This window comes from Corylus avellana, unplaced genomic scaffold (assembly GCF_965113065.1).
Source record: "Corylus avellana unplaced genomic scaffold, dhCorAvel1.hap1.2 HAP1_SCAFFOLD_104, whole genome shotgun sequence".
NCBI lineage: Eukaryota > Viridiplantae > Streptophyta > Magnoliopsida > Fagales > Betulaceae > Corylus > Corylus avellana.
The window spans coordinates 7,501-16,216 of NW_028290518.1; positions in this window are offsets into that span (position 1 = coordinate 7,501).

Consider the following 8,716-nt stretch of genomic DNA (forward strand, 5'->3'; position numbering starts at 1 on the left):
TTTTTCAATTATTCAACCATTTCATTTTACCAAGTTCAATGTTGGTCAGATTAGTCAACATTTATATGTTTCGATGCAACAACAAGATATTATTTGTAACAAGTAGTTTTGTTGGTTGGTTAATTGGTCACATTTTATTCATGAAATGGGTTGGATTGGTATTAGTCTGGATACAGCAAAATAATTCTATTAGATTTAATGTACTTATTAGATCTAATAAGTACCTTGTGTCAGAATTGAGAAATTCTATGGCTCGAATCTTTAGTATTCTCTTATTTATTACCTGTGTCTACTATTTAGACAGAGTACCGTCACCCATTGTTACTAAGAAACTGAAAGAAACCTCAGAAACGGAAGAAAGCGGGGAAAGTGAGGAAGAAACAGATGTAGAAATAGAAACAACTTCCGAAACGAAGGGGACTAAACAGGAACAAGAGGAATCCACCGAAGAAGATCCTTCTCCTTCTCTTTTTTCGGAAGAAAAGGAGGATCCGGACAAAATTGATGAAACGGAAGAGATCCGAATGAATGGAAAGGAAAAAACAAAGGATGAATTCCACTTTAAAGAGACACGCTATAAAAATAGACCCATTTATGAAACTTCTTATCTAGATGGGAATCAAGAAAATTCGAAGTTAGAATATTTAAAGATAAAAAGGATAAAGAAATATTCTGGTTTGAAAAACCTCTTGTTACTACTCTTTTCAACTATAAACGATGGAATCGCCCATTTCGATATATAAAAAAGAATCGAGTTGACATGTATGTAAAAAATGAAATGTCACAATATTTTTTTCATACATGTTTCTGTGATGGAAAAGAAAGGATATCTTTTACGTATCCACCGAGTTTATCAACTTTTTTGGAAATGATACAAAGAAAAATGTCTTTGTTTACAATAGAAAAAATTTACTATAATGAACTGCATAATCATTGGAATTATACCAATGAACAAAAAAGGAACAACATAAGCAACAAATTTTTAAATAGAGTCGAAATTCTAGATAAGAGATTTATTCCTCTGGATATAATCGAAAAAAGGATTAGATTGTGTAATAATGAGACTAAAAAAGAATATTTACCTACGATGTATGATCCTTTCTTGAACGGACCCTATCGCGGACAAATCAAAAATATTTTTTTATTCTCAATCATAAAAACTTCTGTAAAACATTACATAGAGACAATTTGGATAAATAAGATTCATGGAATCCTTCTTACTACCAATTACACAGAATTTGACCGGAAAGTTAATCTATTTGATCGAAAATCATTATCAACAGAAATTATTTATTTCTTGAACATAATTAGTAAGTTTGCAGGAAAATCAACATCAAATTTTAATTTGAAAGGACTTTATTCATTTAAGGAAAACAAACAAGTAAGAATTGATTCGGAAGATCGAATAAAAATTTTAAAATTTTTATTCGATGCAATTATAACTGATCCTAGGGATAAAACAATTAGAAAAAAATATATTGGAATAAAAGAAATCAATAAAAAAGTTCCTCGATGGTCATACAAATTAATCGACGAATTAGAACAACAGGAAGTAGAAAATGACAAAAATGGGCCAACGAATCATCAAATTCGTTCAAGAAAAGCCAAACGTGTCGTGATTTTTACTGATATTCCGGAGAATACCGATCCTTATACTAATAACAAAGAGACTAATAATTCTGATCAAGCTGAAGAGTTGGCTTTGATACGTTATTCACAACAATCGGATTTTCGTCGAGATATAATAAAGGGCTCCGTGCGAGCTCAAAGACGTAAAACGATTATTTGGGAACTGTTTCAAGCAAATGTGCATTCCCCTCTTTTTTTGGATAGACTAGACAAACCCCTTTTTTTTTATTTTGATATTCCCGAGCTGATGAAAATCATTTTTTTAAATTGGATTTGGAAAAAGAAGGAATTAAAAATTTCGGATTATACAAAGGAAAAGACAAAAGAAAGTGAGAAAAAAGAGGAGGACAAAAACGAAAAATACAAAAGAGAGAAAAAAATTCGTATAGAAATAGCAGAAGCTTGGGATAGCTTTTTCTTTGCTCAAGTAATAAGAGGTTTTTTATTAGTAATCCAATCAATTTTTAGAAAATATATTCTATTACCTTCATTAATAATAGCTAAAAATATTGTTCGTATATTATTATTTCAATTTCCCGAATGGTCCGAGGATTTAAAGGATTTGAATAAAGAAATCCATGTTAAATGCACCTATAATGGCGTTCAATTATCCGAAAAAGAATTTCCGAAAAACTGGTTAACAGACGGTATTCAGATAAAGATACTATTTCCTTTTCGTCTGAAACCTTGGCACAGATCTAAGTTACGATCCCCTCATAAAGATCCAATTAAAAAGAAAGGGAAAGGACAAAAAAATGATTTTTGTTTTTTAACAGTTTTGGGAATGGAAGCTGAACTGCCTTGTGGTTCTCCCCGAAAACAACTTTCCTTTTTTGAACCCATTTTTAAAGAATTCGAAAAAAAGAAATTCAAATTAAAAAAAAAATGTTTTTTAGTTCTAAGAGTTTTAAAAGAAAGAACAAAATTTTTTATAAATGCTACATTTATAAATGTAGCAAAAGCAAAAGAAACAAAAAAATGGGTCCTCAAAAGCATTATATTTCTAAAAAAAATAATAAAAGAATTTTCAAAAAGAAACCAAATTATATTATTTGGATTGAAAAAACTAGGAATATACGAATTGAGTGAAACTAAAAAAGAAAAAGATTCGATAATACATAATAAAATTATTCCCGAATCGTCTATTGAAATTCGATCTATGGATTGGGCAACTTACTCATTGACAGAAAAAAGGATTAAAAATCTAACTAATAGAACAAATACAATCATAAATCAAATAGAAAAAATGAAAAAAGACAAGAAAAGGGAGTTTATAACTCGAGAGATAAATCTTAACCCTAACAAAATAAGTTATGAAGATAAAAGATTAGAATCACCAAAAAATATTTGGCGGATATTAAAAAGAAAAAATATTCGATTACTTCGTAAATCCCATCATTTTTTAAAATTTTTTATTGAAAAGATATCTATGTATATCTTTCTGCGTATCATTAATACCCCTAGAATCAATGCACAGCTTTTTATTGAATTAACAAAAAAAATTATTACTAAATACATTTACAATAATGAAGCAAATCGAGAAAGAATTGATAAAACAAATCAAAGTATAATTAACTTTATTTCAACTATAAAAAGGTCACCTTGTATTAATAAGAATTCACATATTTTTTTGGACTTATCTTACTTGTCACAAGCATATGTATTCTACAAATTATCACAAACCCAAGTCAGTAACTTATATAAGTTAAGATCTGTCTTTAAATATTACAGAACATATTTTTTTCTTAAGAATGAAATAAAAGAGTATTTTGTTGGAACGCAAGAAATATTTGATTCCGAATTAAGACAACATAAGAACCTTCGAAATTCTGTAATTAATGAATGGAAAAACTGGCTAAAGGATCATTATCAATATCAATATGATTTATCTCAGATTAGATGGTCACGATTAGTACCGCAAAAATGGCGAAATAGAGTCAATCAATATCAATGCCGTACGGCTAAAAATAAAGATTTAAACAAATGTGATTCATATGAAAAAAACCGATTAATTCATTATGAAAAACAAAATGATTTTGAAATAGATTTATTACTAAATCAAAAAGAAAATTTAAAAAAACAATATAGATATGATCTTTTTTCATATAAATCGATTAATTATGAGGATAAGAAAGACTCATATATTTATGGATTGCCATTACAAGTAAATAATAACCAAGAGATTTCTTATACTTACAATACGCCTAAACACAAACTATTTGATATGCTGGAAGGTATCCTTATCAATAATTATCTAGGAGAAGATGATAGTATAGATAGAAAAAAAGATATGGATCGAAAATATTTTGATTGGAAAATTCTCAATTTTTGTCTTAGAAAGAAGACCGATATTGGGGCCTGGGTCGATATTGATACTGTCACCAACAGAAATAAAAATACTAAGACTAAGACTGGGGTTAATAATTATCAAATAATCGATAAAATTGATAAGAAAAAGAAAGGTCTTTTTTATTTCACGATTCATCAAGATCAAAAAATTAACCCATTCAATCAAAAAAAACCTCTTGTGGATTGGATGGGAATGAATGAAGAAATACTAGGTCGTCCCATATCGAATCTAGAACTTTGGTTATTCCCAGAATTTGTGATACTTTATAATACATATAAGATTAAACCGTGGGTCATACCAATCAAATTACTTCTTTTCAATTTTAATGTAAATAAAAATGTTAAGAAACATAAAAGTATCACTGGAAAGAAAAAAAGCGATATTTTTATATTATCGAATGAAAAAAAGACTTTTGAATTAGAAAATAAAAATCAAGGAGAAAAAGAATTAGCGGACCAAGCAGATCTTGAATCAGCTCTCTCAAACCAAGAAAAAAAAAAAGAAAAAGATGTTGAAGAAGATTATACGGGATCAGACATGAAAAAACGTAGAAACAAAAAGCAATACAGGAATAAAATAGAAGCAGAGCTTGAGCTCTTACTAAAAAGGTATTTTAATTTTCAATTGAGATGGAATGATTATTTAAATCAAAGAATCATCAATAACATCAAAGTATATTGTCTCCTGCTTAGAATGACAAATCCAAGAGAAATTGTTATATCCGCTATTCAAAGGGACGAAATTAATCTGGATATTATGACAGTCCATAAGGATTTACCTCTTACAGAAGTGATGAAAAGGGGAATATTGATTATCGAACCAGTTCGTCTGTCTGTAAAAAATGATGGAAAATTTATTATATATCAAACCATAGGTATTTCATTGGTTCATAAGAGTAAGCATCAAATTAATCAAAGATACCTAGTTGATAAAAATAAGAAGAATTTTTATGAATCCATTGCAATACATCAAAAAATGAATGGAAATAGAGACAAAAATCATTATGATTTGCTTGTTCTTGAAAATATTTTATCCCCGAGGCATCGTAGAGAATTGAGAATTCTAATTTTTTTCAATTCTAGGAATAGAAACAATATCCATAGAAATACAGTATTTTGCAATGGATGCAATGGAAATAAGGTAACAAATTTCGATCAAGTTTTGTTGAATAAAAGAAAAAATCTTGATAGAGGTAAAAATAAACTAATTAAATTAAAGTTCTTTCTTTGGCCCAATTATCGATTAGAAGATTTAGCTTGTATGAATCGCTATTGGTTTGATACCAATAATGGCAGTCGTTTCAGTATGACAAGGATTCGTATGTATCCGCGATTGAAAAGTCATTATATTAATTCGATCTAAAATGAATCAACAAAATCTTCTGATTTTTTTTAAGTCTAAATTATTGTTTATTTTTTTTTGTGAGTACAGAAATAGACTATACTTTTGTATAGGATATCCTATCCGAATCCAATTTTTAAAATGGGATTGATTATTGAGTAATAAATTAAGTAATTTTATTTGACAAAATTAAGAATTCTTAACGAAATTAAGATTATTGTGTATATCAAATTCAAATGAGTGGCATTATTATTACTGATCAAGAAATATATATATATATCGATAAAAATATCTCAAAAAAAGAGAGGGGCGATTCCTATTTATGGTAAAAAATTCATTCATCTCAATTATTTCGCAAGAAGAAAAAGAAGAAAACAGGGGATCCGTTGAATTCCAAGTATTGAGTTTCACCAATAAAATAAGACGACTTACTTCACATTTGGAATTGCACAGAAAAGACTATTTATCTCAAAGAGGTCTACGTAAAATTCTGGGAAAACGTCAACGGCTGCTGTCTTATTTGTCAAAGAAAAATAGAGTACGTTATAAAAACTTAATTAATAGGTTGGGTATTCGGGAATCAAGAATTCGTTAATTTTTAATTTTTCGTTAATTTGAAGAGTCATTTTTAATTATTTGATTTATTAGATCTTGAATTTTGATGAATTTTTTTTTCGTTTTACGCAATTCACGGAAGAATGAATCGAGGAAAAACTTATGAATATACCAGCTACAAGAAAAGATCTCATGATAGTCAATATGGGCCCCCACCACCCGTCAATGCATGGTGTTCTTCGACTCATCGTTACTCTGGACAGTGAAGATGTTATTGACTGTGAACCAATATTGGGTTATTTACACAGAGGAATGGAAAAAATTGCGGAAAACCGAACAATTGTACAATATCTGCCTTATGTAACTCGTTGGGATTATTTAGCTACTATGTTCACAGAAGCAATAACTGTAAATGGGCCAGAACAGTTAGGAAATATTCAAGTACCTAAAAGAGCCAGTTATATCAGAGTAATTATGTTGGAATTGAGTCGTATAGCTTCTCATCTGTTATGGCTCGGACCCTTTATGGCAGATATTGGTGCACAAACTCCTTTCTTCTATATTTTCAGAGAAAGAGAATTCATATATGATCTATTCGAAGCTGCCACTGGTATGAGAATGATGCATAATTATTTTCGTATCGGAGGGGTAGCGGCTGATCTACCTTATGGCTGGATAGATAAATGTTTGGATTTCTGCCATTATTTTTTTACAGGAGTTACTGAATATCAAAAACTTATTACACGAAATCCTATTTTTTTAGAACGCGTTGAGGGCGTAGGAATTATTGGTAGAGACGAAGTAATAAATTGGGGTTTATCAGGACCAATGCTGCGAGCTTCCGGAATACAATGGGATCTTCGTAAAGTTGATCATTATGAGTGTTACGACGAATTGGATTGGGAAGTCCAATGGCAAAAAGAAGGGGATTCATTAGCTCGTTATTTAGTCCGAATTGGTGAAATGACAGAATCCATAAAAATTATTCAACAGGCTCTAGAAGGAATTCCTGGGGGTCCCTATGAGAATTTAGAAATCCGATACTTTGATAGAGAAAGGTATCCAGAATGGCATGATTTTGAATATCGATTCATTAGTAAAAAACCTTCTCCTATTTTTGAATTGCCGAAACAAGAACTTTATGTGAGAGTCGAAGCCCCAAAGGGCGAATTGGGAATTTTTCTGATAGGGGATCAGAGTGGTTTTCCTTGGAGATGTAAAATTCGCCCGCCGGGTTTTATCAATTTGCAAATTCTTCCTCAGTTAGTTAAAAGAATGAAATTGGCTGATATTATGACAATACTAGGTAGCATAGATATCATTATGGGAGAAGTTGATCGTTGAAATGATAATTGATACAACGGAAATACAAGATATCAATTCTTTTTACAGAGTGGAATCCTTAAAAGAGGTCTATGGAATTATATGGGTGCTTGTTCCTATTTTGACTCTTGTATTGGGAATCACAATAGGCGTACTAGTAATTGTATGGTTAGAAAGAGAAATATCCGCAGGGCTGCAACAACGTATTGGACCCGAATACGCCGGTCCTTTGGGAGTTCTTCAAGCTCTAGCAGATGGGACAAAACTACTTTTCAAAAGAGAATCTTCTTCCATCTAGAGGAGATACTCGTTTATTCAGTATCGGACCATCCATAGCAGTCATATCAATTCTACTAAGTTATTCAGTAATTCCTTTTGACTATCGCCTTGTTTTATCCGATCTCAATATCGGGGTTTTTTTATGGATTGCGGTTTCAAGTATTGCTCCCATTGGACTTCTTATGTCAGGATATGGTTCAAATAATAAATATTCCTTTTTAGGTGGTCTACGAGCTGCTGCTCAATCGATTAGTTATGAAATACCATTAACCCTATGTGTATTATCAATAGCTCTACGTGCGATTCGTTGAAACATAAACTTTTCCCTATTCCTTTCTTTCTAGTCGTTATAGAAAAAGAGTTGAAATAAATTGCATAGATATCTTCATTTTTAATTCATTATTTGGATTTTGGATTAATGAATTAAATTATATTAAATTATATAGTTATATGAGTGAAAGAAAACAGCTATATAATATATATTTGCAGTAAAATTATTGAGTCTCGTCTTCGATGTATAAGAAGAATTAAAGAGTTGAGCATAAATAAACAGAAGAAGAAGAAACCGTTTACCCCAAGATTGGTTGATTAGTCATGTCATCCTAGCTTGAAGCGGGTTCAAAAAAATCAACCCTATTCGGTTTTTACTAACATTTGTTTGCATTACCATAAAGCGGGGGGTTTAGCAAAAATGAGTGGATGGTTAGAAATGCCAAACTACGCAAAGGATTAGTAATAGTGATTATGTAATTTATCCCAAAGGACATTTACACATAATATAAAAAGAATACTAATTGGGGCTTTAAGTTAGTAGAAATGATCAGGCAGTACTCCCCACGATTCCGATCCAGAGTATACTCCTATCCACCAATTAAAATAAATGACTATCGGAAACGAAATAATCCTTTATTTTGTAAGCTCCCCCTTTTTCTTAGAATCCCCATTTTCTTTTTAATAAAAGAAAGAAGAATAGGAATGAAAAAAAAATAGAAAAAATAGAATTACAAAAAAAAAGAGAGATCTTTTTTTTATTCTTTTATTTTATTCTTTCTTTCCTATATACATAGTCATGGAGATAAAATTAGTGTCATAATTCATCAACTAAACTAATAGAATGTCTAATTATTTTTCATAATTGAAAACGACGGGTTATTGATATTTCTACAAGCAGTATTTTATTGAAGACTAAAAGTTATTACTTAACAAATAAGAATTTAAATTATTTATTAAATTTATTAA